General features: G+C 41.7%; 1 protein-coding gene across 1 annotated transcript in view; it reads left to right on the top strand.

Moving 5' to 3' along the window:
- Window positions 1-6,827, top strand: part of JMY (junction mediating and regulatory protein, p53 cofactor) — a 105,744-nt gene extending 98,917 nt beyond the window's left edge. Inside the window, exon 11 of the mRNA XM_035291338.3 lies at window positions 1,319-6,827. The gene's annotated coding sequence lies outside the window, so the exon portion shown is untranslated. The remainder of the gene's footprint in view (window positions 1-1,318) is intronic.
- Window positions 6,828-24,470: the final 17,643 nt, after the last annotated feature.

The raw sequence follows: 24,470 nt of genomic DNA, 5'->3' as shown, positions 1-24,470 counted from the left end.
TGAGGCAGGTGGAAACATTTCTCAATATAAGTTTCTAATTTGTTTCCTGTGAGAGTCGTCTTTCTTTTTTTTTTGGAGATGGAAGCTCCTTATGTCACCCAGGCTGGAGTGCAGTGGCACCATATCAGCTGACTGCAATCTCTGTCTCCTGGGTTCAAGTGATTCTCCTGCCTCAGCCTCCTGAGTAGCTGGGATTACAGGCGCGCCACCATGCCCAGCTAATTTTTTTAAAGTTTTAGTAGAGACGGGTTTCACCATGTTGGCCAGACTGGTCTCGAACTCCTGACCTTAAGTGATCCACCCTCCTCAGCCTCCCATAATGTTGGGATTATAGGCGTAAGCCACCGTGAAGTCTTCTAAAATAACTATGGCAGTGCAGTTCAATAAAAATACAGTGTGAGACATGTAATTTTAAAATGTCCAATAATCACATCAGATATGAAAAGGAACATGTGAAACTGATGTTTGTAATATTTTATTTGACACAGTGTAGCCAAAGTAGTATCCTTTAACACATAATCAACATAAAAAACTTATGACATGGCTTTCTATTTCTTTTTTTTTGTACTGTCTTCAGAATTCAGTGTATGTTTTGTATATACTAGTAGCACATTTTGGTTTGAATGCTAAGTATTTGATACTTAATGATAAATGTCCTACCAAAACAGTAAAATTGCATTGAATGGAAAAATACTTTTTACTGGTTTAGATTTTTAAATCAAACTGGATTAAGTCAAACTAAATCAGTCACACTAGACACATATCTAGTGCTCATTAATGACATAAGCTACGGTATTAGATAATGCAGAACTGTATTCAGTCGGTACTTTATTCATGTTCCTGTCAGCTTTTATCTGATGAGTATGTCTTTTATATAAATGCTTCGGTGCCGAAGGTAAGCCCCATAGATCTTAAGCACACTTTTCAATAAAAAAAGCCCAGGTGAAGTATTCATTTAAAGACTGCCTGTCCTTTAAATGTAAGTCAAACAAAAACTCTTTCTACTGCATTTTGAAGATACCATTTAATTGTTCTTACTCTACTAGCAGTTTATAGGGCAAATAGTTTAGACCGAATTTACCTTTTTAGTATACAGTTTTGATATAGTATTAGAGTAAAAGAAAAATGAAAATCTAACAGTCTATTAAAAGTGATCAAAATCTGTATTGGGATTATTTTGTTTTCATTTTTACTGCTTTAAGCATACAATCATGGCCTTTTGTAAAAAATATCTTTTGTATACTTTTTGAGGGAATGTAAATACACTATTTTTAAAGGGTTGTTTTTTAATGGTCTGTATTATTTTGTTTGTAAACAGGTGATTTAACAGAAGAAAAATATCATTCAAGATTGGTTCTGATTCTTTGGAAAATGATAGTTTAAGCCCTTGGTTCCTCAGTTGGATAACAGTAGATCCAAAGTGCATTGGTTCAGTCGTGTGAAGAAAGGAAGCACAGTTGGCAGGTTATCACTTTCCAGTCATTCCAACAGATGATGGTTAACACGAATTTTACATGTGCAATGTTCCTGACTGCAATGAAGAAGAGGCCTTCTGGAGCTTTCTGTTTTTTAAGCACATTCTCCTTCCATCCACCTATTTACATCCTTGTAATGGCCAGTTAAGCTAGGGCTTGCTGTAAGTTGGAAGAACACTGGGTTGACCAAGATCTGCTGTGAGCTATATTGGGACTGCTTTCAGAACCGTCTTTCAGTGCACTGAAAAGTCATCTGAAAATGTAGCTTCTTCCATATCAGCTTATATTAAATCCTGTGACACTCTGAAAAAGTTGATCATGGTAGCTCCAAGTCAGGATTTAAAATCAGATGGAAATACACCTAAAATCTCCACATTACTTATTTCCAAAGGATTTTTCATAAAGATGTTCCGCAACATCTGAAAAGCTGCATGGAGATATATCAGTGTGTTCACAACATGATACATTTAACATGGCATATTTTTAGGAGTCTTATACTTTGTAAGGTTTTGAAGTTTCCATGCTTTTAAATCACTCTTCGTAATTCTGAATTTATAATTTTGAATTTATGTGCATCCTTGTTTATGGGAGGCAATACTTTGATAATGTTTCAAATTATTTTTATTTTGTTTGAACTATTGCTTGATTGCTATGACTGACATTACTTTCCTGTTGAGAATCAGAAATCAAGATTCAATAATAGGGATGTAAATCTTAACTTTTTTCCAAACCACCATTTTATGTTTTTATGTTTATGCTTCACAGTGAAAAGCATATGCTCTACAAAGATAGAAAGTAGACAAAGCAGACAAGTTTCCATGGCTGGCATTTCACCATCTTCAGATGCACTGAATGGAATTTTGGGAGAAAGCCTTTGTGTTGCCACTAAACTTACACACAGCTTTAGGTGCTCATTTTGGCTGTGATGGAGTCCTGAAGGACCCATTGATCAGAATATTCAACAGGATTGTCGTAGGTTTGAGTGAATGTAGATTGTGGGACTCGGTGTGCAGTACCCTGTACATGTAATTCTGCATAAGACGGATCTTGGCCTTTCTGTGGAGGGAGTTAAGAACTAAAATACCAAAAAAGAACTTTATTTCTTTTAAGGCAATTTTCTGACCTAAACTCAGAAAGCAGTACAGAAGCAAAAGCCCAGTGCATATGAATTGGTTTTGCTGGAGAAAAAAAGAAATGCTCACACTTTTGTTATTTTAAAATGTTTTCTTGAAAATAATTAGGGAGAAAATTTTCTGGCAACAGGTTATATAGACAATTTCTTTTTATTATTTCAAAACAAAAAGGCACACGCCTCCATGCCCAGCTAATTTTTTTATGTTTTGTAGATTTGGGGATTTTCCATGTTGTCTATGCTGGTCTTGAACTCCTGGACTCAATCTGCTGGCCTTGACCTCCTAAGTGCTAGGATTACAGGCATGAGCCTGACAAAATCTTTTATTTAAGTGTTAGTAGTATGTTTATTGATGAGACTAGGAGCTTCTGTGCAGTGTCTTCATAATATATTGGTTTTAGTTCCCACACTATTCCCGCTTCTTGTCTGGAAAGATCAGAAATACAGATGTAATATGGAAACTTCATCCCAAAACAGCATGGAGGTGGTGATAGTGTCCTGTTTGCCCTTGGTAAAATATTAAAGCATATTTCTTAACCCAAAGAGTGATTGGTTAAAGCAAATTTGCAGACCTTTACAAAATCATGTATCAATTTTATGCTATCCAACTTTTAGGTACCCATGTGTCAACATTTCACATATCCAATGCTTTGGGTGCTTGTTCATGACTTGTTTTTCATTTATTCAAATTCAGAAAAATACAGACGGATGTAGTGTTAAATTAGCCAAAACCCCTGGAACGTTCATATAGTGAGAGGGAATTTGCTACTCTTTTAGTGTTGGGTTTCCATTATAAAATAGGCTCATTTATACACCTGTCCTGTGGTCTGTCTTCCAGGGTGTGCTGTAATAAATCTGTAGCAAAGAGTGGAGGGTGGAGAGTGTGCAGAACTCCTCTCAGCCTCATGGATGCATCCACAACTCTCTCAGCCCGTTCTGTTATAGTGCTCCATGAGCCACCTCACACTTGAAGATAAGGAGGTTAAAGCAGACAGAGTATTGTTGGCAGCCAGCTGTGCCCACTCTCTTGTAAATAACTTTCCATCACACCCATTTCCTTGCCTCAAGATGCAGGTTCCTACGTCTATAAAATTTCAAATGACTGCAGGTCGGAAACCTTTGGTGTTACAAATAATAATAAAAAGTTCAGATAATTAGGGTCTGCTTGTCCATTAAGATGACATTACCAGTGGAACCCACCTGTTAATTTTGTGGCTTCAGAACCCAACAAAAGTTATGGAAGCCTGGTTAAATTTCCTCTTTTCTTTTTGCCCCTAATAAAATGAGGATCTTTGGCCTTAATACTCAATTTGTGTATTTTTAGTTGTGATGGTACTTGTAAATGCTCACATTTCCAGTTCCAAACTTGCGTGTGCTTTCTATGTCCTTCAAAATATTTGACCCTTAAATTTCTGTTAATATATGGTTTCTGTATCCACAATCAGCTGTTTGCTTATGCTGAGTCAATTTAGAAGATAATTTGCCAATCTGGTCTCAACTGCAGTGCATTTAAAATAGGGAAAACAAGTAAATGAGTTTGAGATGTTTTGATATTAATATTACTGCCCACTTAACTGTGAATTTCAAATGGCTCCTAATGCAACCAAAATTATAACCAATGTAGCACGTATAGGAAAGGCATTCTTAATGATTTTAAATCCATACTGCTGTATATTACAGCAGTATGAGGAGTGCCTGGGTAAAGAGAATTTTTAAAAGATGAACAGTGGTTTTGTTTGTATAGTATAGGCTTATTGAGTTGGTGAGCAGCATAAAAACATTTCTTAATTCTTCGTTGTGGAAGTGAAATATTTCTGTAATGCATTTTTTTCAAAGGAGACTCCTAGATACAGCTATAGTAGTGGGAATAGAGAGGTAGAGCTTTTCTCATAAGATGAAACCAGAAAATAAATTTCAGCACTTTTACTTTATGTAATGAGGAAAAAAATTGTTTCTACAGAGTTGAGCTGTGTAGTAATATTTGGTAACACATGGTGTGGCTACTTTATGTCATTGAATGTGTGTTAGTTGCAAAGCATACTTGGGTCATAGTAGACACTGAGAATTAAAACTCTTAAGTCAATGAAACAAAAACGAATGGGCAGCGTTCTCTCTGTTTGGAATGGGATCAGTATACAATTAATACAATTTAATTTTACACATTCATAAGACACCATTTTTAAGTTACATTCACTGAGTGTATTTGTATAAATTTAAGTCAGTGCTTTTAGCCGAGGCAAAGCTTTTTCATTAACTAAATACATGGTTTTTTTTTTTTTTTGGTGTTCTTTTTTAGCTTTATTATTGGAGTATTACAAACTTAATATTAGATACACTATTGGGTCCCTAAGGGCTCTGTCAGGGAGTTGAAATTTCATATGCTTTACTTGTAAAAAATGAACAGCTGTAAAACATTTCAAAACTATTGCAAACACATTGTTAAAATGCAACCATTTGATAAAGCAGAAACCTTAAGTTTTGCCTAATTATTGCACTAAATGTAAATGATAACATAAAATTAAATGTGCATTTTAAACAGATTCTATTTCCCACTTACTGCTTAGCATAGAAAAAGAGCTATGCTTAGAGGAGTGACCAGCAAGATTGATTTTAGGTGGAAGAGGGGTGAGAAAGCGGAAGCACCTTACTATTGGAGCATGTTGCATCTATTTAGTGCTACTGAACAATTTGGTGGTTATTTCTGAACTTTGCTGCAAAGTGCTCTTTAGTTAAAGCACAGAAAGAAGGGTCACTGCTTAATTGCTTTCTAAAATAAAGCAATGGTATTTTTTATCCTATATAGTGTAATTTAAAAGTTTTCCTACAAAGTGAGTTTATATTGCTGCCTAAACTGTTATGTAAACAAAGGGTTTTTAAAGGTGGGAGGGAGTCTGGATTCAGTGAGTGTGTGTATGTGTGTGTGAATGTATGAAGAGTTTCCCTATTGGGTCATTTTGAAGATGTGTTTATTGTAAAGTTTTCTGTGTTTTGCCCACAGCAAATGTACAACTTGGCAATTGCAGGATTTAATTGATTGAATTCCAAATTTATACTGTCTCTCCCCTTCTGCAAACACATGCCACTGTAAGGTGCATGTACAGAAAATACCTCTGAGGTTGACTTGTTAAATAATTGATGAGTGTTATTTCACACGGACTCTCAAAGCAGTCATTTGTTTTGCAGATTAGGGGAAAGTTTTGTTTTTTGCTGGTTTTTATTTTTAATTAGGTACACTTAAGAGTGGCTAAATTTGGAGGAGTTGTTGGTGGGTAGGAAAGACCTTGAAAAGTGATGTTTACATGAAAACAAAAGGTATGGATGTTGGTTACAGAGTTCAGTTTTAACAAGGGAAATTTGGGGATTTTTTTTTTTTTTTACTTGCATGTTTTATGGGTAGCTATTAAAGGATGTAACAAGTTATTCCAGCTTTTCCCAATACTAATTACATTGATTTAAGAAGTCTGCATAATCACTCGGTGGCATTTTCCCTTCATTTGTGAACCGAGAGGGGTAAATGATGCATCCCATACGATGACTTCTGACTTAACTTTTGACAGAATCTCCATTGTCTCATTGAATTTCTCATTGTATTGTATGTCTTTCCAAGTGTGAAACCATAATATGTAGTTAATGAAAAAATGGAAGGCTGCAGATTGTTTTGCATGAATAATTAATTGCTCATTAGGGCTATGAAGACTGACATGATTTTTATCAGTTCTGGGTAAATGAAAATGTTAATGGAAAACTGATTCACCATTTTTACTAGCTTTGTGCAATATTAAAAGGTAGAAGCAAAACACTAGCACATTGTGCTTGGCTTGTAAGGATGGCTTTAATACCATTACATTAAATGGACAGTGTGCACAGTGTATTGTAAATGCCAACTCTTGCAAATTTACAATACCTAAATATGTTCAATTAACATTCTAAAGTATTAAAAGTACAAAGGAAAAAGTAAGCAAGCATTTATAGCAATACCATGAAATCTCCAGTAATTGTTTTGACTGTTGCCTTTGCTCTTTAGTGCAACTTTTCTGCAGTGTAATTGTATTGCTTTGTATTTCATGTTTTTTACACTCATGACTTCAGAGTTAAGTACTTGTGCACCAAGTATTGCAATCACCTTTCTCTTGTTGTACATGCAATGTAACAACCTACAGTTTTGGTGCTTTTAACAATATTCCTCTTTTTCTTTAATAAAGGATATTTATTTGAATTAACCTGATTTTGTTTAACATGTCAGTGGTACATATTTTCATTTTATTTCAAATAGAAGGAGCATAGCAGGTTGTGTATCTGTTACTATGTTACAAACGTGGAGAACAGGATCCAGAGACTCTCCATGTCTGTACTTCTGCCTCTTCCTGAGTGCTGTTTGTTGTGAAGTATTTTGATGGCAACTTTCTTTGTGCTATTAATGGACTTTCTCATTGTTTGCTTGTAAATACAAAGTTTGGAAGTGCTGACTTCCAAGTTAGTTGGGAAAAAAAATTTTTTTTTGAGATGGAGTATCGCTATTTTGCCAGGCTTGAGTGCAGTGATGATGCAGTCTCGACTCACTGTAACCTCCAACTCCCTGGTTCAAGTGATTCTCCTGCCTCAGCCTTCTGAGTAGCCGGGATTACAGGCATGCACCACCATGCCCAGCTAATTTTTGCATTTTAGTAGAGATGGGGTTTCACTGTGTTAACCAGGATGGTCTTGATCTCCTGACCTCGTGATCTGCCCATCTTGGCCTCCCAAAGTGCTGGGATTACAGGCGTGAGCCACTGCGCCTGGCCGCAAGTTGGAAATTTTTTAAATGCTTTTATTTTAGTAGTCTGTGATCATCTAAATGGGGATAGGAAGAGACAGGGATTAGGCTTTCCACTGAAACATGGAACTAGATTAACAAGAGCCCAGCCGATAGCCTTACCTGATGTTGACTTGATATAGTCCCCAACACAAGAAGCACACGTCTAAGCCCTTTAAGGCAGGGATCCCCAATCCCTGGGCCACAGACCTGTACCAGTCTGTGGCCTGTTGGGAACTAGGCCACACAGCAGGAGGTAAGCAACAGGAGAGTGAGCATTACCACCTGAGCTCTGCCTCTTGTCACATCAGCAGGAGCATTAGATTCTCACAGGCACATGAACTCTGTTGTGAGCTCTGCATGTAAGGCATCCAGATTGCGTGCTCCTTAGGAGACTAATACCTGATGATCTGAGGCGGAACAGTTTCATCCCAAAACTACCTGCCCTGTCCTGTTAAAAATTGTCTTCCACAGAACCAGTCCCTGGTGCCAAAAAGGTTGGGAACCACTGCTTAAAGGGACTTAGTTCCCAAAGGAGTTGGAAGGGCTCCAGTTCCCATGTCTAGTCTTGGGGAGTCCTGGCCACTTTTTGTCCCTTAGTTAACAGAATTTTTATTGCCAATTTAAAATTTTTTAGGACTGTCTAGTCCCTACATGACTAATTTGTTTTTGACATTAGCCTAGCCCCTTGAACAGCCTGTACCATGCTCCAAGATGGTGTGTGCCTGGATGTAGTCATTTATAATGATGGGTTGGCTGGGCATGATGGCTCATGCCTGTAATCCCAACACTTCAGGAGCCAAGATGGATAGATCACGAGGTCAGGAGTTTGAGAGCAGCCTGGCCAACATAGTGAAACCCAGACACTACTACTAATATAAAAATTAGCCAGGCCCTGGTGGTACACACCTATGGTCCCAGCTACTCAAGGAGGCTGAGGTTGGAGGATTACTTAAGCCCTAGAGTCAGCTTGCAGTGAGCCAAGATTGCGTCATTGCACTCTAGCCTGGGTGGCAGAGCGAGACCCTGTCTCAAAAAAAGAAAAATGATGGGTTAAACAGAATGGACATTGAAACTTTACTTCAGCTCCTGGATTAGGTAATAAGATAGGAGAACTTTCTCTCAAGGAAGGGCCTTCTAATGTGTACTCCCCCCACATATGTAAATGTGAAACTAACCAGAGGTTTCTAATGACTAGAGCCTTGAAGAATGGGCTCAATGGAGGAACTTCAGCCCAACTGATAGAATAACATCTACCTCTTGAATTAGGTACAGGACTTCAGGATAATCTTTGTGAAGCCATGATACAATTGGCTTAGGATGGATTTACTGCATAATGTCTCAGGTTATTCACCTTTACTAAGACAGGTGAAAACCTATTTCGGAAATACAGGCCTCACTGAAATTTCTTAGTCCTTTGTGACTGTCCATTATCCTGACCTTGCTGAGTTCTATAAGCTAGGTGAAAACTTTGTGAATTCTTTGGCACAGGAAGCTATTTGGAGATGTTTAAAATCCTTTGGTGCAAACATACTAGTATGCAATTATATTCTTACTGTTACAGACTGATAACAAAGTTTAACCATATTTCCTAGCCCTCTGTCCCTCTGCCAAGTTATTTCACGGATATATATGAGACTACCCTTCCACAGAGACCTCAACTCTTGCTCACTAGGAACTTCGTTCTTCACTGTTAACATTTTCAAATCTCTACCAATAAACTTGCCCATTCACAAGATCCTTTTACTCACTAGCTGGGTGCCATCATAATTCTCTGAACGTGGCTAGTTGTCAATTGTTTAACCTAGCCCATTAATTAATCTACATTGGCCATATGTGTTTATCACCTAACCACATCTTCCTCTTACCTGTTTCCTTCATTCCTACCACCTCATTCTGCTCTTGGCTATCACTGTGAATGATTCCGTATACCCAGTCCATTGAGCACCCTTCTGATTTCAAGCTCTTCCCTGTCACTACTTCCATGGCCAGTCCTTACCCTGCGTTCAGTAGCATCCTGGACTTCCTGCCTTCACACTGGTTAAGAGAAATGTGCTGATGCTACACAGCTTTCTGTGGGCATACACTGGTCTTTCCAATCCTTTCCCCTACTATCTCCATTTCGCTTGCTCATCCCATTCTTCCACCTGCACATGTCTGCCTGAATTGCCTCTTTCCTATCTCAACGATGTCTCACTTCCACCCGTTGAGTGTTAATGTGGAAAGCACATGGGCAGTGTGTATCTGACCCTCCCTGTCTATGTTCTCAATCAGAACATTATAAGAAAGCTAAGATGAGAAAGGAAGAATTACAGCATCTTGTTTAATCTTCACAAAAAATCTGGGTCTGGGTGGGGTAGCTAACATCTGTAATTCCAGAACTTTGGGAGGCTGAGGCAGGCATATCACCTGAGGTCAGGAGTTCGAGACCAGCCTGACCAACATGGTGAAACCCCGTCTCTACTAAAAATACAAAAATTAGCCAGGTGTGGTGGCACACACCTCCCAAATCCCGGCTACTCGGGAGGCTGAGGCAGGAGAATTGCTGGAACCCAGGAGGTGGAGGTTGTAGTGAGCTAAGATCACACCACTGCACTCTAGCCTGGGCAACAGAGCAAGGCTCTATTAGAAAGAAAAGAAAAGAAAACATTTCCCCACCAATGCCTCAGCAGTAATTTGTCTCACTTCCAGTGATACCTCTGAAAACTGTAGATTCTGGAATTTTCCCACAGTCTCAGGAATCTCTACTTACATGCTTCCAGAGCTAGAACATTCCAGTGACTGCAGCCAGTTTGATCTCTTTCCATCCTCAGCAAATGTCTTGCCATATTCCTTTGGTGATCTGGAGCCGTTTATATTGAACTGTGAAATAATGCTTTTATCAGGTCCTTGCAAATTTACGAGGAAAATATGGTTTTTGGGAAAAGCCTTAAGCAATTAAATATATTGGCCAATTTCTGTCAGAACTGTTTAATACCAAGAACAATTGAAAGGTAATTTATCCCTGAGTGCATCAGCAGATGTGTTGTGTAATGAAAGACTGGCGAGAGACTGGAAAACTCCACAATAAACTTTATATTGTTTGTAAACATTTTTCAATGGAAAGGAAGTATAGCAGGAATTAATCACATGATTATTATTAAAACTTTTTATAAGCCAGACACGGTGGCTCACGCCTGTAACCCCAGCACTCTGAGAGGCAAAGGCGGGTAGATCACCTGAGGTCAGGAGTTCAAGACCAACCTGACCAACATGGCAAAATGCTTTCTCTACTAAAAAAAATGCAAGAATTAGCTGGGCATGGTGGCACATGCCTGTCTGTAATCCCAGCTACCTGGGAGGCTGAGGCTGGAGAATGGCTTGAACCCAGGAGGCAGAGTTGCAGTGAGCCAAGATCACACCATTGCACTCCAGCCTGGGTGACAGAGCAAGACTCTGTCTCAAATAAAAAATTAGAAACCCTACTTTAAATTATTTGTTTTGCAGGTATTGTACACTGTGTAAGTATATATTTAAGCCAGGTGAATAAATGCTATTAAGTAGATCACCTCTGAAGTCATGGGAGAGGTTAAGGGAAGGGAGGGGAACTTAAAACCGAGCCATCCTAGGCATATTATTTTGGTATGCTTATGACGTGACATTATCTCTATGTATTCAAAATTACATTCTACAGATGCCATACAATGGTTCCATGGGATGAAGCAGTCCAGGTGGCAACAACATTCCATGTTTTAGACCAAAATGATCTTTTTCTCATGCTTAAAGACCCAAACTTCTGTTATCTTTTTTGAGTAAGTATTCAAGTTGTTCTGGTGGCTCCAACACCCTTTTAGAGGAATCATTTCATCTTCCCTACAGGCCAGTTTGTGACCCACCTTTTCAGAAACAGGGTGGTTTACCTGTGCAACATACTTATGGGTCAGTCCCACAATTTTTGAAGCACAGGATTAACTCTGAAACTTCCAACAACTGTCAGAAAATGCAATCAAACATTTATTATGACCCAGTACTTGCTGAAAGGTTTTTTAATGCAAATTCTGACTCTCTACCGTTAAGTTTTGCCATTACATCAAGTTTGACTGATCAGAAGGCAGTACTGCAACCTTATCTCAACCCCAGTCATGTTTTCACTCGTTCCAGAGAAGCGCGATGATTTTGTACTAAATTTAGCTTTCATGGATGGTTGAAACAAAAAATATCTAAGTATTTCTAGGCTTCTTTCATAACTCTTCCCTCTCTGCCTACTCTTTCCCATGGTTTCAGATGACCATCTGTCTCATAATGGCTCCATGGCCGGTGCCTCTCCCCCAGCTCACTATACATACACAGGTCCGTATGTGTGCAGCTGCCTAGTGACCTCTTTCTTTGGAAGCCTCACACATATCTGAAATATAACATGCCCAAAACAGTTCCCTTGACCCTATCACCATCAAAACATAAACGCAGATTTTCCCATTTTTCTCCATCTGTCACAGTTCCTCCAGTTCTGCCATTCTGAACCTAGAGGTTTACCCTTGATACCTTTCTCATTCTCACTCCCTGGCCCCCATCCAATTCCCAAGTCCTGTCATACCTAATTTACACCTGGCACACACTCACTTCTTTCTCTGTCCCCTGCTACCCTTGGGTCTCAGCCTACTTCATATATCCACTAGACATTTCACTGACTTCCAGCCCTGTCTTCCCACTGCTACTCTTAACCTGCCTGCAACTCATTCCACAGCCACAACGTGGTGAGATCATCTCTCCCCTGCTAAAGCTCTCCAGTTTCTACTGCACTTAGAATAAAGCCACAAATTTCCTTCCCATAAACTACAATGAGATGTGATTTGGCCCCTGCTATCCACTCCACTGCTTACTTGGGTCCAGCCACATTGTAATCTTTTTCTTACCTTAGGACCTTTGCACAAACTGCTCTCTTCCTAGAACTGTTCACCCCCTTCCCTTCTGTAAGTATGGCCAAAATGTCTCCCCAAAATTCATATGTTCAAGTTGTAACCCCTAGTACCTCAGAACGTGTCCTTATTTGGAGATAGAGGGTCTTTACAGAGATAGGTGGTTAGGGTAGGCTCTAATCTAATGTGACCGATGGCTTTATAAAAACAGAAATTTGGACACAGACATTTATAGAAGAAGGAAAAGACACAGGAAGAGGCCATCCATAAGCCAAGGAGAGAGGCCCGGAACAGATCCCTCTCTCACAGCCCTTAGAAGGAACCAATCCTGCTGATAACTTGATTTTGGACTTCTGACTTCCAGAACAGTGAGACAGGGATTCCTGTGGTTTAAGCCAGCCAGTCTGTGCCCTGTGTCACAGCAGCCCTGGAAGCCGCTGTGATATCATCATTGAGCTTTCCACTGAGATGACGGCTCCTCACAGAGAACTTCCTGCTCTTCCTCAAGTAATTCCCCCGTTACACCCTCTATGTTGGCCCCTTGGTGGCGGAGCCTGCTCACCAGATATTTCATCAGCTCCCCCTACAGCTGCTAGCTCGGTTGCTGATAGAAGAGCCTTATAACTAATTCTACCAGGTGAGATGAAGAAGCAAATAATGTGTGTCACTTTCAGCCTGAGAGAGAAAAGTCTATGAATGCACCAATCTTTCTCTTCTTTTGTGACAAATGAAGAGGGCTCGTGCACTGCCAGGTAGTATAGCCTCCTTTGAGATTGCAGCAAAGAACAAAGGTGCCCTCTGTCACTATTTTGTTTCTCCATTGTATTAGAGGTACTAACCTTGCAGTTAGGCAAGAAAAGGTATAAGGATTGAAGGGAAAGACAGATAAATGGACATTCTGGGGGCAGACATAATGGTTATATATATAGAAAATCTGAGATTATCAATAGATAAATTACTAGGATTAAGAGGTTTAGTAATATTGCTTAAAATTAATTTATATTTTATTTTAAAATATAATAAAATTAAATATCAACTGAGGCCAGGCACAGTGGCTCATACCTGTAATCCCAGCACTTTGTGAGGCTGAGGTGGGCGTATCACTTGAGGTCAGGAGTTTAAGACCAGCCTGGCCAACATGGAGAAACTTTCTCTCCACTAAAAATACAAAAATTAGCCAGATGTGGTGGCAGCTGCCTGTAATTCCAGCTACTCGGGTGACTGAGGCAAGAGAATCACATGAACCCAGGAGGTGGAGGTTGCAGTGAGCTGAGATCATGCCACTGCACTCCAGCCTGGGCAACAGAGCACGACTCTGTCTCAATAAATAAATATCAACTGAATTTCTATATATTAGTATCACTGTTTTGAAATGTTAACAAATCAATGGAAAGAAGACAGACAATGCAATGGAAACATGGGCAGGAGACGAGTAGGCAACTCATAAGAGATACAGACGGCCAAATGCATACAAAAAAGTAAAAAATACGCCAGATTTAACCTTAAGAATGGTTAAAATTTTAAAGATTGACAATTTTAAGTGTATTTGGAAAACAATGTTCGTACACTACTGATGGTCATGTACACTGGAACAACTATTTGGAAAACTGGTAGCCATTATCTACAAAAGTTCAATATACGCTCACTCTGGCCCAGCAGTTCCTTACGCAGCTGAAATATGGGTATGCCTGAATGGGGAGACAAGCAAGAATGTCTGTAGCAGCGTGATTCTCAATAGCCAACAACTAAAAATAACCCACATGTCCATTAACAGGCGAATGTTCAAATTGCCGTATATTCCTAAAGTGTAATCTGGTCACACAGTGGAGCCCAATAGAGCATCATGAATACAGCTACACATAGCAATTTGAATGAATCTCACTGACATAAAGTTGAGCAAAAGGAGCTGAAGAGCATATATAAAATATGATTCCAGTCATGTAAAGTTTCAAAATAGGCAAAACCAAACTGTAGTGTTTTAGCGGGTATTACTCAGGCAGCAAAGCTACAAAGAAAATCAAGAGGGTGATGACCACATAAAATCAGAATAGTAGTCACCTTTGCAGGAGAGGAGAGCTTTCTGACCGGGAATGGGACACGCCAAGGACTTCTGTGGGGATGTCACATTTCTACTTCCGGGTTAGGGTGGTCATAGGGGTAATTTACATTCAGTAACCTGTATGTGGATGTTTACAAATTTTTCTTAAACAAGTATTACATTTCATGGTATAAAAAGTGTTTTAAAACCTCTAACAATGGGCTTTTTATTTTATTAAAATTCTAGAAATTACTTCTAGAATTCAGTTGCCAAAAAGTTTTTTCTCCACAAAATAATTAGTGTTCTTGCTCTACAAAACAATGAGAACCATATAATCTAACAAGCTTCACTTTTTTTTTTTTAATTAACTGGCAAGAATTAAGAGCTAAATTTAGTGCCAATGGAAAAGCCAACTCATCGCAGACTTCCGGCTTGCCCAGTTCTCTGCTCCTTTTAATTGGCTGTGTATGTATGTGTGTTTTATAAACTCTCCTGCTCTAGGTATTTTAACTTTTAAAACTTCATTTGAGAAGTGGGTGTGCATTTTTTACAGTTTAATTTGAAAAAGCTGCTTCAAAATAGCATGATACAGTGGTTAAGAGCAAGGGCTGTGGTGCTGCCTACTAGCTTTGTGAGGCTGGGCAAGTCACTTCTCTGCTTTTTTTCATTCATCTGTAAAACGAAGACAGTAATGAGATCTACCTTGTGGTTGTTGCACAGGGTTAGTATATTTAAAGTGCACAGAAGAGTGCCTGGCACATTAAATAACAGTCGGCTATTATTGTTCTCCTGAAGATGTGATGCCAAAATTATTCACAAAGAACCACAAAGATCTGAGTAATTTAGAAGCAAAAATCTCAGGCTAAAACAGATGCTCCTGGACGGATCTGAAAAAGCATGAGTAATCATCTCCATGTCCTTGTAACAGAAATGGGAACTGCTTCATTCACATGTCACAAAATGAATGTTACTCAGTATGGGACACTCTAAGTTAACAATAAACAAATAAAAAATCCCTACCTTCATGTTTGCTCTTTGTAGAACTGGGTGCAATAGAAGAACGCAGAATTTCTATTTTCTGACTTTCTGTGGAAATGGATCCTAAACAATCGCCGATGGCTCTCACCTGTGATCCCAGCATTTGGGAGGACGAGGTGGATTACTTGAGCCCAGGAGTTTGAGACCAGCCTGGGCAACATGGTGAGACCCCATCTCTGTTTTCTTAAAAAAAGGGGGGAGAATCAAACTCTTCTAAAAATATAATGAACACAAATGAACTTTGAGTTAAATAGGTGAATTAAAACATGCTTTTCTTGATACTCCCTCCTAAGACCCTAACATGGCAGCAGAGAGATAAAGAACAAAGGGGAGAAAGTGATGGATGAGGAATGCCCACACATGCTTGAAAGATGCATGAAGGGTAAATGGCTTCCCCGAAGGGAGGCGGCTGACTTGAGGGTCTGTGGTGCAATCCTGAGGCCCAGCACTCGAGGCACTGTGTTCTTTGGAAGGTGGGGTTGAAAGACAAAGTTGAAAAAAGGGAGTGGTGGAAAGTTTGAAGCAGGAACACTTCGCTCCTTTCCCTCTTGCATACCCTCCTTTCCCACTGCAAGGCACTAGAGTTCATTTTCTGGATAAAATGAGCCAAAGAAAATCTGGACTCAACTACCGGGAACAAGAGGAGGTCAAAGGTAACACAGAACACTGGAGGACTCCATTATTAATAAACTCTGCTGCCAGGGCCGTGAGATGTCTGGCTGCCTTCTGCCTGGTTCTGGGAGGGCACTCCCAGGCACATACCACCCAGTGGGTCTGGAAGACCCTCCCTGGAAAAACTAAATGGCCCCATGAGAGCCCTCCACATGTTTGTGTTGGGGGTGAGAGGAAGGTTTGCCGCATGACACAGCTGCCTTCCCACCCCATCTCCCTGAAGATACTGATCCCCAAAGCCAGCAGGCAGCCAGCTTCCCCACCCCAGAGCTCTGGCATCTCACTGTAGAGTAGAAACAGACCACATAAGTCACAGCGGCATTTTCACAAAGTGTCCATACGGTGGACACAAAACAAACACCAAAGAAAACAATTCTGAGAAACCACAGACAATTCAGAAACTAGGAAAAGAAGTTTAATCAAAATTACTTTTTAGGCCAGGCGAGGTGGCTCACACCTGTAATCCTAGTACTTTGGGAGGCTGAGTCTGGTGGATCACAAGGTCAGGAGATTGAGACCATCCTGGCTAACATGGTGAAACCCCGTCTCTACTAAAAACATAAAAAATTGGCCTGGCATAGTGGCACATGCCTATAGTCCCAGCTACCCAGCAGGCTGAGGCAGGAGAATCACTGGAACACAGGAGGTGAAGGTTGCAGTGAGCCGAGATTGCACCACTGCACTCCAGCTTGGGCAACAGAGCAAGAGTCTGTCTCAAAATAAAATACTTTTTAATCAGAAAAAAATGAGGTGAAATACTGCATCTGTGAAACAAGAATGTATTCCAATAAAAAGGAATATTCTGAGAACAAGGAACCACACTTAGAAACTAAAACTATAAGAGCTAAAATTACAAATTTAACACGAATTTTAAAAGTAGAGCAAGAAACTCCTATAGCTGATTAAGCACCCAAAGAACTGAAAACCAGAAAAGACAACCAGAGGAGAGTTCCCGGCATCTGATGACTGCCCCAGGGAGAGAGGGAGAGGGGAGATGATCAAAGAAAGGATCGGAGAAACTCACAGTTCTGCCTGCAGCAATTCGAGTAGGGCTTCCCTTCACAGGCCCCAAAACATTCAGCAGCAGCAGATTCCCTGCCGGTCTTGAGGAGTGTTCCAGTATGAGGAGGCCTCAGGAGTGCTCCCGGAGCGGGCAACTTGGAGGTCACTGGGTACCTTGGTGAGAACAACTTTGGCAGAGTAGCAGGGCTGAATCCAGGGAGAAGTCTGAGGAGCGAATGGAAGGGAAGTAGAGACAATCTGTGAGCACACACAAGCTTTACAGTGAGGAAAAAAAGAAATCAACTGACAGCTAGAAGGAGGATGTTTTTTAAAGGTAAGAGCCATTAGGACATGCTTGTATGATAATTTTATTTATTTATTTATTTTTATATATTGAGACGGAGTTTCGCTCTTGTTACCCAGGCTGGAGTGCAATGGCGTGATCTCGGCTCACTGCAACCTCCGCCTCCTGGGTTCAGGCAATTCTCCTGCCTCAGCCCCCCAAGCAGCTGGGATCACAGGCACGCGCCACCGTGCCCAGCTAATTTTTTGTATTTTTAGTAGAGACGGGGTTTCGCCACGTTGACCACGATGGTCTCGATCTGTTGACCTCGTGATCCACCCGCCTCGGCCTCCCAAAGTGCTGGGATTACAGGGATGATTTTAAAAATAGACAGTAAAAGGTTGAAATAGCAATTGTATTCCTGTTTCTGAGGTAAACAAGACTGCATGTGTATTATATATGTATAATATATATGTATATATTTTTGAGATAGAGTCTCACTGTCTTCTAGTCTGGAGTGCAACGGTGTGATTTTGGCTCACTGTAACCTCCACCTCCCGGGTTCAAGTGATTCTTGTGCCTCAGCCTTCTAAGTAGCTGGGATTACAGGTGCCTGCCACCACACCAGGCTAATTTTTGTATTTTAAATTTTTTGGTTTTTTTGAGACGGAGTTTGCCTCTTGTCAGACAAGCTGGAGTGCAATGGTGTGATCTCGGCTCACTGCAATCTCTGCCTCCCGGGTTCCAGTGATTCTTCTGTCTTAGCCTCCCAGGTAGCTGGGATTACAGGCATCCACCACCATGCCTGGCTAATTTTTGTATTTTTAGTAGAGATGGGTTTCACAGTGTTGGCCAGGCTGGTCTGGAACTTCTGACCTTAGGTGACCCACCTGCCTCAGCCTCCCAAAGTGCTGGGATTACAGGCATGAGCCATTGTGCCCAGACTCATTTTTGTATTTTTTAGTGGAGGCAAGGTTTTGCCACATTGGCCAGTCTGGTCTCGAACTCCTGACCTCAACTGTCTCAACCTCCCAAACTGCTGGAATTACAGGGGCAAGCCATTGTTCCCGGCTCACATTTATAATTCATAAAGAAAATGGAGGGCTGGGAGTGATGGCTCATGCCTATAATCTCAGCATTATAGGAATCCAACACAGGGGGATTGGGTGAGGCCAGGAGTTGGAGACCAGCCTGGGCAACACAGCAAGGCCCAGTCTCTGCAAAAAATGGTGTGCACCCATCATCCCAGCTACTTAGGAGGCTGACATGGGAGGATCACTTGAACCCAGGAATTCCAAGACTGCAGTGAACTATGACCATGCCACTGCACTCCACCTGGGTGACAGATCAAGATCCTGTCTCTAAAAAAAAGAAAAAAGAAAAAGAAAAGGAAATGGAAAATAAAATTTCCAATTTGGGAATTCTGGTCCCTAAACACCTTTGATCTCAACGATGGGGAATATTTAAATTCAAGGAATTATAAGAGATGAGGGAGGATGTGACTTTTATTCCCAAGTACCTGCCTCAGTTCTCCATAATTATATGGGGAATAGCCATGTAATTACAAAATATATGGAAATATGAAAATAGCCATAGGTCTATTCTGGTCACAAACTGATTTTGTAGAAAAAAGTTTCAGTTCTTTTCCCACCGCATATTCAGTAGTTTCTTGCATCACTAGTGCACTGCCCTGAATAGTTCACATTCAAGGTCAGTAATTGATTGATTGATTGATTGATTGAGATAGATCTTGCTCTGTCACCCAGATTGGACTGCAGTGGCGCAATCGTGACTCACTGTAACGCCTACCTCCCAGAGTCAAGTGATTCTCCTGCCTCAGCCTCTTGAGTAGCTTGGACTACAGGCATGTGCCATCATGCTCGGCTAATTTTTGTATTTTTTTTAGTAGAGATGGGGTTTCACCATGTTGGTCAGGCTGGGTCTCAAACTCCTGACCTCATGATCCACCTGTCTTGGCCTCCCAAAGTGCTGGGATTACAGGCGTGAGCCACTGCACCAGGCCAGGTCAGTAATTTTATTATCCATTTGCTCAACAAGTAATTCAATCATTTAACAGGATTCATTCAGCCAACACAGTATGACATGGTACACACATCTACAACGCTAGTTGATAGAGACAGGCCGCAAAGACCAGGCTTCCGCCCTCACCGTGCTCAGGAAGGTGGGAAGTGTTGGACACCTATGTGAGACCCATGCAAGGCGCCACCATGGCTGAGACGCAAGAGGTATTTGCTGCAGTCGCAATACAGCACGGCCATCGGGAGAGAACAATGTGGCACAGAAAGGTAAGAGGGATCCACTGGGAAGAGGGTGTGGCCTCAGCCCTGCAGTGCCTGGAGAGGTGCTGTCCCTCAGGAACCCAGGAGTCCCCTCCGAGGATTAGGAAAGGCTGCTGCCGCTCTTGTGTGGAAGTTGACTTTCTCACAACCTGAAGTCTTCCGCCAAACGCTGCAACTGATTTCGGGGAAATCTGTGTGAAGAGCAAAACAGGGTACCAGCACAGCAGGTCAACCCAAGGGCGGAGCCCACTGCTCACTTGCACAACTGACATTCCTGCCTCCCCTGGACCAGCATTGGCATGGTGCTCGCTATGTAGCTTTCACCAAGAGAGAACGTTGTGACCCGCAAGGGGAGAGTGTCTCTGCCCCGGGAACTCGGCGTTCCTGCCCAGGTATTATAGAGCTGGGGTGAGAGGAGCGGGTTAGGAACACCACTAAGACCTCAGCCTGCCAAACTGCAGTTTGAAAATTCAAGCTGTGCTGGACTGAGTGTTAGCACAGTTTCCAGAAAGCCCTAAGCTACTCCTGGTGTTGGAAGAATCTGATTCAACTTCAATCAAGGATGTGCTGCACGGATGTGGTGGCTCATGCCTGTAATTCCAGCACTTTGGGAGGCTGAGGCAGGCAGATCACGCGGTCAGGAGATTGAGACCATCCTGGCTATCACGGCAAAACTCCATCTCTACTAAAAATATAACAAATTAGCTGGGCCTGGTGGTGGGTGCCTGTAGTCCCAGCTACTTGGAAGGCTGAGGCAGGAGAATTGCTTGAACCAGGAGGCAGAGGTTGCAGTGAGCCGAGATCACACCACTGCACTCCAGCCTGGGCAACAGAACGAGACTCCATCTCAAAAGAAAAAAAAGAATGTGCTGTGATGAATGTTCTCTCTGTATAAAGTATCTCCTCTTTCAACAGCCATCATGGGAAAAAAATCTATGAAAAGTAAAAGGAGCAGCCATAAGCGAGAAGCACTGTTTAGTCACAGAAAATGTTTCCACCCAAGAAATAATTTTATTCTATTTTTGCAAATGCAAATAAGAATGGAAATTTAACATGGTCACTTCCACCATGGAACAGGCTTTTATAATTGCTGCCAAGTTTGCAATAATCATAAATGCCTCTGATTCACTCACATGCTGAGCTTGACCCTGGTGGTCCTCACAGCACATCCCAGACTTTGGTGTCCCTCTCTCAGCTAGAAGCCTGCCAATCTCCAGCTTCTGTTTTGCACACATGCAGCAAGCTAGGCAGCTTGGGTTTCGAATTGAGTTTAGACAGCGAAAGATTTTGAGTTGCACTTTTTCAGCCTGTCGTGGAAAGAGTGTGGTGAAGGGGCAACTCCTGGAGGGCAGTGGCTTTTAATCCTGTGTGCACTGAGGCCAGCTACTTAGCTTCTCTAGGCCTCAGTTTCCTCCTTCAGGACATGAGAAGGTTGAACAGTACACTCTCTGAGGTTTTTTCCAAAAATCACAACCTGGCCAGGCACGGTGGCTTACGACTGTAGTCCCAGCACTTTGGGAGGCCAAAGCGGGCGGATAACAAAGTTAGGAGTTCAAGACCAGCCTGACCAACATGGTGAAACCCTATCTCTACTAAAAATACAAAAATTAGCTGGGATGGTGGCATGTGCCTGTAATCCTAGCTACTCAGGAGGCTGAGGCAGGAGAATTGCTTGAACCCAAGAGGCAGAGGTTTCAGTGAGCCAAGGCCACTGCACTCCAGCTTGGGCAACAGAGCAAGACAATGTCTAAAAAAAAAAAAAAAAAAAAAAAATCACATCCTATGATTCTTTGAGCCACTGCAAATGAACTAGGTTACTCCAGTGGGCAATAAAGCAAGAACACGCTCTCCAGCCTCCTAGTTTTTGAATATAGCATCGAGGAAGTAAAAGTGTAATCTACCCCTGAGGAAGCCACACCACCGCAGGCAGAGTGCAGGAAGAAACAGGTCTCCAGGGGCCTGGCATCGTAAACCCAGAGGCTGTCTGCCACTGGCAGCTGGTGCTTGGGGCTGCACAGGGGGCTGGAGAAAGAGAGTCCAAAGCCCAACACCCTGTTGTCCCCAGGTGAGCTCTCTGCTCAGGGGGTTCACCCCACACCGTAAGATAAACTCCACCCAGGCTTCCCAGAAACCAAAGGGCTTTCCACAGTGTATCACATTACCCTTAAACACTGGCTCACCAACCGGGGGTTGCTTTTTGGGTGACATGGCTCCACACAACTTCTTGGCTGCCCATTACACCCTTTTCTTAGCCCCAGACTCAATAGTCAGCAGCTTACAAAAAATATCCCCCTAGGAACTTTACTGAGACGTAAATTGCTTACAAGTTATACAGACTTAACGCATACAACTAGATGAGTCTGGACAGTTGCATACACCATGAAACGACCATCACCACCAAGATCCCCATACTGCTGTTGCCACCAAAAGATTGCTGAGCTCTTCTGCAGGCCTGTCTTCCATACCCTGCTACGGGCAACCACCAACCTGCTTTTTGTCACTATATAGATCAGTTTCAGTCTCCAGAATTTTACATAAATAGAATCAAACAGCATGTCCTCTTGTGTCCGGCTTCTTTCACTCAGCATCATGAGAGCTGTTCATGTTGCTTGTACCAACACATGTGTTTCTTTTTATTGCTAAATAGTAACCCATTGTATGGATGTATATGGTTTATTTATCTACTCACCCCTTGGAGGGTATTTAGGTTGTTTCCAGGGGCTATTGTGAATAAAGATTCATGTGCAAGTCTTCGTGTAGGTGTGTATTTTTATTTTTCTTGAGTAAATAGGAGTAAAATGACTGGATCATATGGTGGGTGTATGTTTAAAGAAAGTTCTTAAAATCCTGAGGCAAACAATAAATGATTGCTAGGCACACCTTTGCCCTCAATGAAAAAAATGTTAGAGTTTCTTTGGAGGCATTGATTTTTAACGTTCTCTTTCTCTGACTGTTTTGAATACAACAGGGATGGAAGAAGAGGTTTTAACAAGTTACAAATCATTTCCCTCATATGCAGAGGAGGAAATTAGGGCCTCGTGAAATGAAAGTACCCGTCAAAAACGAAGTTACTTACAGGCCTAGCACAGTGGTTCATGCCTGTAAATCCCAGCATTGTTGGGAGGCTGAGGTCGCTGGAGCCCAGGAGTTCAAGATCAGTCTGGGTAACATGGTAAAACTGTCTCTACAAAAAATACAGAAATGAGCTGGGCATGGTGGCAGACACGTGTAGTCCCAGCTACTTGGAAGGCCGAGATGGGAGGATCTCCTGATTCCAGGAAGTTGGGGCAACAGTGAGCCATGGTCACATCACCACACTCCAGTCTGGGTGATGGGAATGAGCCCCTGTCTAAAAAAACCAAAAAGGCCGAAGCAGTGGCTCACACCTGTAATCCCAGCACTTTGGGAGGCTGAGGCAGGTGGATCATTGAGGTCAGGAGTTCAAGACCAGCCTGACCAACATGGTGAAACCTCCTCTTTACCAAAAATACAAAAATTAGCTGACCATGGTGGCGCATACCTGTAATCCCAGCTGCTCAGGAGGCTGTGGCAGCTGGGATTACAACCTCTTGATCATGCTCACCTGATCCTGGGAGGCAGATGTTGCAGTGAGCCAAGATCATGCCACTTCACTCCAGCCTGGGCAACAGAGAGAGACCCTGTCTCAAAACAAACAAACATGCTTGATTAAAAAATAAAAAATAACCCCCAAAACAATAACAACAAAGAGTTACAGGCTGTATCAAAGACTCTGGCAGGTCACTTGTGTAAAGAACACTGTATGGCAAATACATGTGTGGAGATCTTCATAGAAGGAAATGTCAACAAGAGCCCCACGGTTCTAGGAACTGGCTCACATTGTTAGAGCTGTGGACTGTCACAGCTGAAGGTGACCTCGGTCATCATTTATATTGGGTAACACATCTTCTCAACTTAGAATCTGATGGAAAAAAGTAGTTTTTAGCACCAGTTTCTGACAGAACCCCAGCCCTGAGACTTAACAGACATGTGGACAGACAGTGACGTTGCCCCAGGCTGGCACTGCCCACTCAAACAGCGAGGACTTTGGAGGTCGAGTAGGTCACGCTGCTATGAAAATACCTCACATCTTTGCCAAATGTGAAACTGTCAGTAGCAAACTTTGAACTCCTTCAAGTAGAATCCAGTGGAAATAATTGTTTTTATCCTCATTTGCAATAAAAATGGAATCAAATCTTTGACATCTCTTTCCTAATCGGAAACATAAACTACATAAAATTCTTTTTTTTTTTTTTGAGATGGAGTCCTGCTCTGTTGCCCAGGCTAGAGTGAAGTGGCGTGATCTCAGCTCACTGCAACCTCCACCTCCTGGGTTCAAGCAATTCTCCTGCCTCAGCCTCCAGAGTAGCTGGGATTATAGGTGCCCATCACTATGCCTGGCTAATTTTTGTATTTTTAGTAGAGATGGGGTTTCACCATGTTGGCCAGGCTGGTCTTGAACTCCTGACCTCATAATCCAATTGCCTCAGCCTCCCAAAGTGCTGGGATTACAGGTATGTGCCACCGCGCCTGGCCGAGCCTCATAAAATTCTAATTTAAAAAATCAATTCCTGTTTGCTCTCTATTGGCAATAGTATGCATGATTTATGGAGGGATATTGATAAGATCACTTTTAGCAATCAAATAGCAAATCTTATTTTAGATTTGACACTGCTTGATGCATGATATTTTAAGTGTTACAGTCAGGTAGATCAAAAAATGCATATTTTGAGGAGGAAACATGTCACCTGGAAGTATTTGACCATAACCTCAACAACAAATAAAATTACTTCATTCCTTTAGGAAAAAACAACACTGCTTTTTT

Source organism: Callithrix jacchus, chromosome 2, assembly GCF_049354715.1.
Source record: "Callithrix jacchus isolate 240 chromosome 2, calJac240_pri, whole genome shotgun sequence".
Taxonomy (NCBI): Eukaryota; Metazoa; Chordata; class Mammalia; order Primates; family Cebidae; genus Callithrix; species Callithrix jacchus.
This window is presented reverse-complemented; position numbering and strand designations above follow the sequence as displayed.